The 10991-nt window shown below is 42.8% G+C and overlaps 1 long non-coding RNA gene across 2 annotated transcripts; it reads right to left on the reverse strand.

Annotated features, from left to right (window-relative positions):
- Window positions 1-3028: 3028 nt before the first annotated feature.
- LOC116970111 lies at window positions 3029-10149 on the reverse strand. 2 transcript variants are annotated; one of them, XR_004411014.1, is made up of 4 exons: window positions 10060-10149; window positions 4056-4078; window positions 3837-3955; window positions 3029-3067 (listed from the first exon to the last, which is right to left on the reverse strand). It is a non-coding gene; the product is annotated as an uncharacterized LOC116970111 (long non-coding RNA). The 2 variants fall into 2 exon arrangements; XR_004411013.1 differs by lacking the exon at window positions 3029-3067 and having other exon boundaries at window positions 3729-3955.
- Between the last annotated feature and the right edge of the window lie 842 nt (window positions 10150-10991).

The raw sequence follows: 10991 nt of genomic DNA on the forward strand, positions 1-10991 counted from the left end.
TTATCCTTAAGCTGTGACCCCTTGTCCTGGACTTCCCCAGCATCGGGAGCAATCTTCCTGCATCTAGCCTGTCCAACCCCTTAAGAATTTTGTAAGTTTCTATAAGATCCCCTCTCAATCTCCTAAATTCTAGAGAGTATAAACCAAGTCTATCCAGTCTTTCTTCATAAGACAGTCCTGACATCCCAGGAATCAGTCTGGTGAACCTTCTCTGCACTCCCTCTATGGCAATAATGTCCTTCCTCAGATTTGGAGACCAAAACTGTACGCAATACTCCAGGTGTGGTTACATCCTCGAAAAATTCTATAAGATTCGTCAGACATGATTTACCTTTTGTAAATCCATGCTGACTTTGTCCAATGATTTCACCACTTTCCAAATGTGCTGCTATCCCATCTTTAATAACTGACTCTAGCAGTTTCCCCACTACCGACGTTAGACTAACTAGTCTGTAATTCCCCGTTTTCTCTCTCCCTCCCTTCTTAAAAAGTGGGGTTACGTTTGCTACCCGCCAATCCTCAGGAACTACTCCAGAATCTAAAGAGTTTTGAAAGATTATTACTAATGCATCCACTATTTCTGGAGCTACTTCCTTAAGTACTCTGGGATGCAGCCTATCTGGCCCTGGGGATTTATCGGCCTTTAATCCATTTAATTTACCCAACACCACTTCCCGGCTAACCTGGATTTCACTCAATTCCTCCAACTCCTTTGACCCGCGGTCCCCTGCTATTTCCGGCAGATTATTTATGTCTTCCTTAGTGAAGACGGAACCAAAGTAGTTATTCAATTGGTCCGCCATATCCTTGTTCCCCATGATCAACTCACCTGTTTCTGACTGCAAGGGACCTACATTTGTTTTAACTAATCTCTTTCTTTTCACATATCTATAAAAACTTTTGCAATCAGTTTTTATGTTCCCTGCCAGTTTTCTTTCATAATCTATTTTTTCCTTTCCTAATTAAGCCCTTTGTCCTCCTCTGCTGGTCTCTGAATTTCTCCCAGTCCTCCGGTATGCTGCTTTTTCTGGCTAATTTGTACGCATCATCCTTCGCTTTGATACTATCCCTGATTTCCCTTGTTATCCACGGATGCACTACCTTCCCTGATTTATTCTTTTGCCAAACTGGGATGAACAATTTTTGTAGTTCATCCATGCAGTCTTTAAATGTCTTCCATTGCATATCCACCGTCAACCCTTTTAGAATTAATTGCCAGTCAATCTTGGCCAATTCACGTCTCATACCCTCAAAGTTACCTTTCTTTAAGTTCAGAACCATTGTTTCTGAATTAACAATGTCACTCTCCATCCTAATGAAGAACTCAACCATATTATGGTCACTCTTGCCCAAGGGGGCACGTACAACAAGACTGCTAACTAACCCTTCCTCATTACTCAATACCCAGTCTAAAATAGCCTGCTCTCTCGTTGGTTCCTCTACATGTTGATTTAGATAACTATCCCGCATACATTCCAAAAAATCCTCTTCCTCAGCACCCCTGCCAATTTGATTCACCCAATCTATATGTAGATTGAAGTCACCCATTATAACGGTTTTGCCTTTGTCGCACGCATTTCTAATTTCCTGTTTGATACCATCTCCAACTTCACTACTACTGTTAGGTGGCCTGTACACAACACCCACCAGCGTTTTCTGCCCCTTAGTGTTTCGCAGCTCTACCCATACCGATTCCACATCCTCCAAACTAATGTCCTTCCTTTCCATTGCGTTAATCTCCTCTCTAATCAGCAACGCTACCCCATCTCCTTTTCCAGGCACTTGTGTATTCCATCCTAGCATTGACTTATTCTTTGAGGAAATTCACACCATGCCACACATTACCATTGCAGTGTTTAGTTACAATAGGCAGATTACTTAAACAATCTTCAATATTGTCAGATAATTTATTAACCTGGGGGCTGTAAGTGGAAACAAATGGAAAGTATATTTAGAACATAAACCCAGAAAAATAATTGCTTTACCCAAAGAGTGAGAAATGTTTGGAATAATCCTGAAGGCAGAGAAGAATCCAAATAAAATCACGATAGTTGTGGACTCACGAGTCACTAAGGTAAACGCACGGGCAACTACGTTCTTACAACTTGGTTCGATTTATAACTTCAAGAGAACATTTTACTCGTGAAAAAATTTAAACATGTTTGAATTTTTTCAAGAGTTACCAAGTTTCACGGGTAGCTCCACGAGTCGCTAAGTTGCGTCCACGAGTTCCGACGTTCCCGCTACGTTAATTGCACGTGAATACCAGCTCGCACAGTGTGACAGGGGTTTAACGCGTTAAAATGAACGGATCGACAGACAGACAGCTCTGATTTCAGTTGCTGTTTATTTCACTCTTCCCACATTTACATTCCCCCTGGTTTTATTTCCGCGCTCACTGGGGTTTGTATCACGACGCGGAATTTGGGGATTAAATGGGAGCCGTTCGTTCAGCGCCGACCTGTTGTCCACCGGGTTTCTGCCCCACAGCCCCTGAGCCCCGCTCCTGACGCCGGTCCCGGGACCCGACCCTTTTACACACCCGGAGCGGAACCGGAGCAGATTCTCAGCCACTGGTTTTCATCCCAAGGCCCGAAGAAAGGATAAAGTTTCTCCGTGAATTTATTCCCAGTGAAGGTGTGGAGATGGGACTCGGTGTCCGCGTCGTAAAATGAAACTGTCCCGGACTCGTAACTGAGATAAACTCCCACCTTCCCGGGGATGGGACGGGCGGGGAGAGGGGATGGAGGGGAGGTGAATGCAACAAACCTGTCAGCCCCCCGCCTGATGCTCCAGACTCCAGTCTCCGGGGTCATTGAGACCCGACTCTTCCACTCCACAGACTCTGCGGCGACCCCCAGACTCCAGTGCCGACTTCCCGCCACCTCCACCTCCCAGTAATGTCTCCCCGATGTGAATCCCTCCGATCCCAGCACACACCACAAGCCTGTAAACCTCTTCCCGGTGTCAGGGAGACTCCTCTCGGTCCCGGTACATCTCACCCTCTTCCGATCCTCAGACACCTCGAGCTGCGCATGCGCTGTTTCCACATCCAGGGTGACGGAGACTGGGGGGAGAAGCAGAGAATCAGAGAGTCCCCGGGGGTCGGGGGGAGACTCGGGCACAGGCGGGCGGACAACTGGAACCTTGTTCGGGGTTTCACCCAATTACGTGAGATGGACAACACAAACCTTTCTTTGGGTTTTACTCAGAGGAAAGGGGGGGAGGCTCGTGGATTGTTCGAGCGGGTCGGGCGGCGGAGTTGGGATTGTGTGTTTAAACAGAGAGAGAGGGGGGAGGGGACGATTGAGAGATTGCGGTGGGCATTTGGAGCGGTTGGGCAGGGTTTTGTGAGATCTCGCCGTTAGGTGGTGGAGAGGAATCAGATTTTCAAGTAGCACATTGAAACATAGAAACATAGACAATAGGTGCAGGAGTAGGCCATTCGGCCCCTTCGAGCCTGCACCATTCGCCATTCAATATGATCATGGCTGATCATCCAACTCAGTATCCTGTACCTGCCTTCTCTCCATACCCCCTGATCCCTTTAGCCACAAGGGCCACATCTAACTCCCTCTTAAATATAGCCAATGAACTGTGTGGCCTCAACTACCTTCTGTGGCAGAGAATTCCACAGATTCACCACTCTCTCTGTGTGAAAAATGACGCGTGTTTGCTGCTGGGATTTTTGAGCACAAGCTGTTAGCTTTTTAGTTTAGTTCGGAGGAGGCATGCATGTTTTAATTAAAGTGTCCATTATTCATATCACTCTTTGTATCCAACTAACACCTAACAATCTCTAATGTATCAGAACAAATAAATGATATCAACATTACCTTGCGGAATACCACACGACATTTTGCTGAACACTCTGTTCAATAAAAAGGGGTGATCGAATTTTGCAACTTCCGGTGCCCCACCTGCTACTGACAACGTGTGTTCCTCATCACTAATCCTGTAAGTATAGGCAGCTGGGTTACAAAATGAACTACAGCGATCTTCTGAGTTTTAAAATATAAAATTATGCATGGTTTCTGTTAAGAACAATTTCCTACCTCCTCTTCCGACTAATTTCCTCCTGAAATCAAACAAACACAACTTTTTATTGATACACTGACCATATAACTAGCAATGTTACAAAATTTTGAGATTTTAAAAATCAAGTCTGTAATTTATCCCATCAGATAAAGCATAAAAATAAGTTTAATTTGACACCTAATTCACTTTCATATCTCAAGTATTTAAAAAGTTATGGCCATTTTCATACTGGGAAATGAGCATCTTGTTCCCTATTGATTTTCTATGGACATAACAAAAAAGCTGTGATCGTGAACAGTCAAAAGCCCATAACTTTCTTAAAAATTAAGAGAACTGAATGAAATTTTCAGTTATCATAGATTGAAGCATTCTGAAACAAATATAAAATAATCTTACTTGGATGACCTGAAATTAAAGCATATAATTAGTTAGTTACCTAATTGTAGCTAATTTCAGACTTCAATTACTAGATCTAAACATCTATCCATTTCTTAATAAATGATTAACATTTTTAAATAGCCTAAATGTCCAAATAATATTCACAAATAATTCACAATAAAACATGATTTTTAAATCTCATTTACATTAATTTATAGGCCAAATGGAAGGAATTTAGTGTTTAATTGCTGTAAATAAATGCCCATTTAAATCAGCTTTCCAGTGGGTCCCTGTGGAACGCGCTGGTTTAGAACGTTCACATTGCGGTAGATTTGTGCCCCAAATGCCGAGAAAAATACTGCGCGATATAATGGGCCCAAATTGAGCTACTCGCAATATTAAACTTTGTATAAAGGGATCTTTAGAAGCCCTTTTTAATGTAAAAATATACAACCTAACTTCTGCTATTTGCTTTATGAGACCCTGCGGTTGCTGGCGGTCGCGGGTTTAGAGATTGATTTTTAAACTACTATAACTATTATTCAAGGCCTTTAAACCTAATAATAGCTTTTGCGACGGGGTCTTCCAGCGATTTTTCGTTAATAATTAACTAGGCTGAACATTTTCGATTGGAACAGCTTAGAGAAAATCGCGTTTTAAACCCGCCCCCTCTAAACGGCGCCAAAATCGCGCACACCCTCAGCAGCAGATCTTCAACGACGCTTCAGGTAGGCTTTGCAACATACCTAATATAACCATATTACCATATAACAATTACAGCACGGAACAGGCCATCTCGGCCCTACAAGTCCGTGCCGAACAACTTTTTTCCCTTAGTCCCATCTGCCTGCACTCATACCATAACCCTCCATTCCCTTCTCATCCATATGCCTATCCAATTTATTTTTAAATGATAACAACGAACCTGCCGCCACCACTTCCACTGGAAGCTCATTCCACACCGCTACCACTCTCTGAGCTACACACTCTATGACCATAATAATAATAATAATAATAATAATAATAATAAAAAAAAAAAAATAATAATAATAATAATAATAATAATAATAATAATAATAATAATAATAATAATAATAATAATAATAATAATAATAATATATTTATGCAACGGAACAACAGTATTTTCTACTAAATGTTGCAAATTGCTGGAAATTCTTCACTAACACGGCTTCTGACACACGTATAGCACGAGAATGTCACAGAAATGATAAGGAATCACATCTGGACACCATATCTGAGGAAGGATGTGCTGGGTCTGGAGTGGGTTCAGAGGATGTATACAAAACGTTCCAGGAAAGAGTAGGTGAACGTATATTGAGTGATTGTCGGCACTGGGACTATACTCGCTGTAGTTTAGAAGAATGAAGGGGGACCTCATTGAAACATACAAAACAGTGAAAAGCCTGGATAGAGTGGATATAGAGAGGATGTTTCCACTAGTGGGAGTGTCTAGGACTAGAAGTCATAGCCTCAGAATTAAAGGACTTTCTTTTAGGAAGCCTGTCCGTGGATATTTTTAAGGCAAAGATAGATAGATTCTTGATTAGTACGGCTATCAGGGGTTATGGGGAGAAGGCAGGAGAATGGTATTAGGTGGGAGAGATACATCATCCATGATAGAAACATAGAAACATAGAAATTAGGTGCAGGAGTAGGCCATTCGGCCCTTCGAGCCTGCACCGCCATTCAATATGATCATGGCTGATCATCCAACTCAGTATCCTGTACCTGCCTTCTCTCCATACCCTCTGATCCCCTTAGCCACAAGGGCCACATCTAACTCCCTCTTAAATATAGCCAATGAACTGGCCTCGACTACCCTCTGCGGCAGAGAGTTCCAGAGATTCACCACTCTCTGTATGAAAAAAGTTCTTCTCATCTTGGTTTTAAAGGATTTCCCCCTTATCCTTAAGCTGTGACCCCTTGTCCTGGACTTCCCCAACATCGCGAGCAATCTTCCTGCATCTAGCCTGTCAACCCCTTAAGAATTTTGTAAGTTTCTATAAGATCCCCTCTCAATCTCCTAAATTCTAGAGAGTATAAACCAAGTCTATCCAGTCTTTCTTCATAAGACAGTCCTGACATCCCAGGAATCAGTCTGGTGAACCTTCTCTGCACTCCCTCTATGGCAATAATGTCCTTCCTCAGATTTGGAGACCAAAACTGTACGCAATACTCCAGGTGTGGTCTCACCAAGACCCTGTACAACTGCAGTAGAACCTCCCTGCTCCTATACTCAAATCCTTTTGCTATGAAAGCTAACATACCATTCGCTTTCTTCACTGCCTGCTGCACCTGCATGCCACTTTCAATGACTGGTGTACCATGACACCCAGGTCTCGCTGCATCTCGCCTTTTCCTAGTCGGCCACCATTTAGATAATAGTCTGCTTTCCTGTTTTTGCCACCAAAATGGATAACCTCACATTTTTCCACATTATACTGCATCTGCCAAACATTTACCCACTCACCCAGCCTATCCAAGTCACCTTGCAGTCTCCTAGCATCCTCCTCACAGCTAACACTGCCCCCCAGCTTAGTGTCATCCACATCTTGGAGATATTGCCTTCAATTCCCTCATCCAGATCATTAATATATATTGTAAATAGCTGGGGTCCCAGCACTGAGCCTTGCGGTACCCCACTAGTCACTGCCTGCCATTGTGAAAAGGACCCGTTTACTCCTACTCTTTGCTTCCTGTTTGCCAGTCAGTTCTCTATCCACATCAATACTGAACCCCCAATGCCATGCGCCATATACTAATCTCTTATGTGGGACCTTGTCGAAAGCCTTCTGGAAGTCCAGATACACCACATCCCCTGGTTATCCCCTATCCACGCTACTAGTTACATCCTCGAATAATTCTATAAGATTCGTCAGACATGATTTACCTTTTGTAAATCCATGCTGACTTTGTCCAATGATTTCACCACTTTCCAAATGTGCTGCTATCCCATCTTTAATAACTGACTCTAGCAGTTTCCCCATTACCGATGTTAGACTAACTGGTCTGTAATTCCCCGTTTTCTCTCTCCCTCCCTTCTTAAAAAGTGGGGTTACGTTTGCTACCCGCCAATCCTCAGGAACTACTCCAGAATCTAAAGAGTTTTGAAAGATTATTACTAATGCATCCATTATTTCTGGAGCTACTTCCTTAAGTACTCTGGGATACAGCCTATCTGGCCCTGGGGATTTATCGGCCTTTAATCCATTCAATTTACCCAACACCACTTCCCGGCTAACCTGGATTTCACTCAATTCCTCCAACTCCTTTGACCCGCGGTCCCCTGCTATTTCCGGCAGATTATTTATGTCTTCCTTAGTGAAGACGGAACCAAAGTAGTTATTCAATTGGTCCGCCATATCCTTGTTCCCCATGATCAACTCACCTGTTTCTGACTGCAAGGGACCTACATTTGTTTTAACTAATCTCTTTCTTTCACATATCTATAACAACATTTGCAGTCAGTTTTTATGTTCCCTGCCAGTTTTCTTTCATAATCTATTTTTCCTTTCCTAATTAAGCCCTTTGTCCTCCTCTGCTGGTCTCTGAATTTCTCCCAGTCCTCCGGTATGCTGCTTTTTCTGGCTAATTTGTACGCATCATCCTTCGCTTTGATACTATCCCTGATTTCCCTTGTTATCCACGGATGCACTACCTTCCCTGATTTATTCTTTTGCCAAACTGGGATGAACAATTTTTGTAGTTCATCCATGCAGTCTTTAAATGTCTTCCATTGCATATCCACCGTCAACCCTTTTAGAATTAATTGCCAGTCAATCTTGGCCAATTCACGTCTCAAACCCTCAAAGTTACCTTTCTTTAAGTTCAGAACCATTGTTTCTGAATTAACAATGTCACTCTCCATCCTAATGAAGAACTCAACCATATTATGGTCACTCTTGCCCAAGGGGGCACGTACAACAAGACTGCTAACTAACCCTTCCTTATTACTCAATACCCAGTCTAAAATAGCCTGCTCTCTCGTTGGTTCCTCTACATGTTGATTTAGATAACTATCCCGCATACATTCCAAGAAATCCTCTTCCTCAGCACCCCTGCCAATTTGATTCACCCAATCTATATATAGATTGAAGTCACCCTTATAACGGTTTTGCCTTTGTCGCACGCATTTCTAATTTCCTGTTTGATACCATCTCCAACTTCACTACTACTGTTAGGTGGCCTGTACACAACACCCACCAGCGTTTTCTGCCCCTTAGTGTTTCGCAGCTCTACCCATACTGATTCCACATCCTCCAAACTAATGTCCTTCCTTTCCATTGCGTTAATCTCCTCTCTAATCAGCAACGCTACCCCACCTCCTTTTCCTTTCTCTCTATCCCTCCTGAATGATGGAATGGCCACATTGACGTGATGGGTCGAATGGTCTAATTCTACTCCTATCTTTTTTGACCTGATTATAAAAAACAAAGAGGAAGAAAATATATGAATTAAATGGACAGGAAAGGTATTATCTGAATGGTGGCCGATTAGGAAAAGGGGAGATGCAACGAGACCTGGGTGTCATGGTACACCAGTCATTGAAAGTAAGCATGCAGGTGCAGCCGGCAGTGAAGAAAGCGAATGGTATGTCAGCATTCATAGCAAAGGATTTGAGTATAGGAGCAGTGAGGTTCTACTGCAGTTGTACAGGGTCTTGGTGAGACCACACCTGGAGTATTGTGTACAGTTTTGGTCTCCTAATCTGAGAAAAGACGTTCTTGCCACAGAGGGAGTACAGAGAAGGTTCACCAGACTGATTCCTGGGATGTCAGGACTTTCATATGAAGAAAGACTGGATAGACTCGGCTTGTACTCGCTAGAATTTAGAAGATTGAGGGGGGATCTTATAGAAACTTACAAAATTCTTAAGTGGTTGGACAGGCCAGATGCAGGAAAATTATTCCCGATGTTGGGGAAGTCCAGAACTAGGGGTCACAGTTTAAGGATAAGGATAGGACCGAGATGAGAAAAACATTTTTCACACAGAGAGTGGTGTATCTGTGGAATTCCTGCCACAGAAGGTAGTTGAGGCCAGTTCATTGGCTATATTTAAGAGGGAGTTGGATGTGGCCCTTGTGGCTAAAGGGATCAGGGGGTATGGAGAGAAGGCAGGTACAGGATACTGAGTTGGATGATCAGCCATGATCATATTGAATGGCGGTGCAGGCTCGAAGGGCCGAATGGCCTACTCCTGCACCTATTTTCTATGTTTCTATACCACACGGGACATATTTACTTGCAACTCTAAAAGGAATGTATTGATAATGGTTTTTACATTATCAAAGGATTTCATACGATGGGTCAAGCAAAACACCCCAAAGTTATGAAACACTGATTATACAAACAGGATTTAGATTATATATATCTGGCATAAATGTCAAGTTCTGTAACTGAATGTCAGTTCCCATTAATTCATGCACTGCCTCACAACCGCTGCACCAGACACACTCACAGCATGCAAGTGCACCTGGATTTTAGTGTCAGTTAAAGGCAATATTTAACTTGGGAAACAGAGAAACAATCAAACATTTAGTGTCAAGGTCTCCACTTATTCCAGAGAAGTTGTGCATTTTCTGTGGGCACTTGGTTTGGCCAAAAATGAAAATAAATTCTCACCATTAGAAATATCACACTGTCTTTTTGATCCATCTGTTCCTGTAGCTTTGTGAGTTTCTCCTGAATGGAATTTAATTTCTCTTGAATTGCTTGAAGATGTGTCTCCATTATATCTAGACTCTTCGCCTCTGCTTCCCCGAGATCTTTGAGTAAACGCTGCTCTTCCTCAGCGAGAATCTGTCGCTTTTTATTGAAGTGAGATGTGATGTGGGACTGCAGACTGTGGGACTGTTCTGTGAAGAGAAATGTGGATATTGTTATGTTGCCACAAGGGGATTAAATCTACACGGGATCATACAGCGAAGGACGAGACCTTACCCTAACTCCAGAAATCTTTGTTTTCTGCAATTGTTCCATTTCCTGTATCTCTGAATTTTTTTTCGCGAGAGATTCTATGGAAGATTTCATCTGAGCCTGAAAATGGGTTTGTAAAAACAAAAGTGAAATGAAAGTGTTGTACATGAGAAAAAAACGCTGTAGAATTCATGTGATCAAAATATGTTTGTTTTTACCTTGTAGTTTTCAACGGCTTCTTCTATCGGTATGAAGCGGTGATCTCTGTGTTCCCGCGCGTCTCGACAGATCACACAGATCAGTTTCTTGTCAGTTTCACAAAACAGCTTCAGTTCTTCCTGATGTTTCTCGCAGTGAAGTTTACTTTCCTTCACTTTCTGATTCAGGTTCAATGTTTGAGTTTTCTCAGCCAGACTTGACAAGGCCCAATTCACAATGAGGGTGCCGTCTGCAAATTCCGCTCTACATTCCGGGCAGGAGTTTCTCCCGTCTTTTTCCCAGCACTGTGTGATACAGGAGCGGCAGAAGTTGTGCCGCACTGCAGGGACACCGGATCGGTGAAGAAATCCAGGCATATGGGACAAACTGTCTCCTCTGTTAATTTCTCGACGTGCTCTTTAGAAGCCATTTTAACTCCT

Source organism: Amblyraja radiata, unplaced genomic scaffold (genome assembly GCF_010909765.2).
Source record: "Amblyraja radiata isolate CabotCenter1 unplaced genomic scaffold, sAmbRad1.1.pri scaffold_533_ctg1, whole genome shotgun sequence".
Lineage (NCBI taxonomy): Eukaryota > Metazoa > Chordata > Chondrichthyes > Rajiformes > Rajidae > Amblyraja > Amblyraja radiata.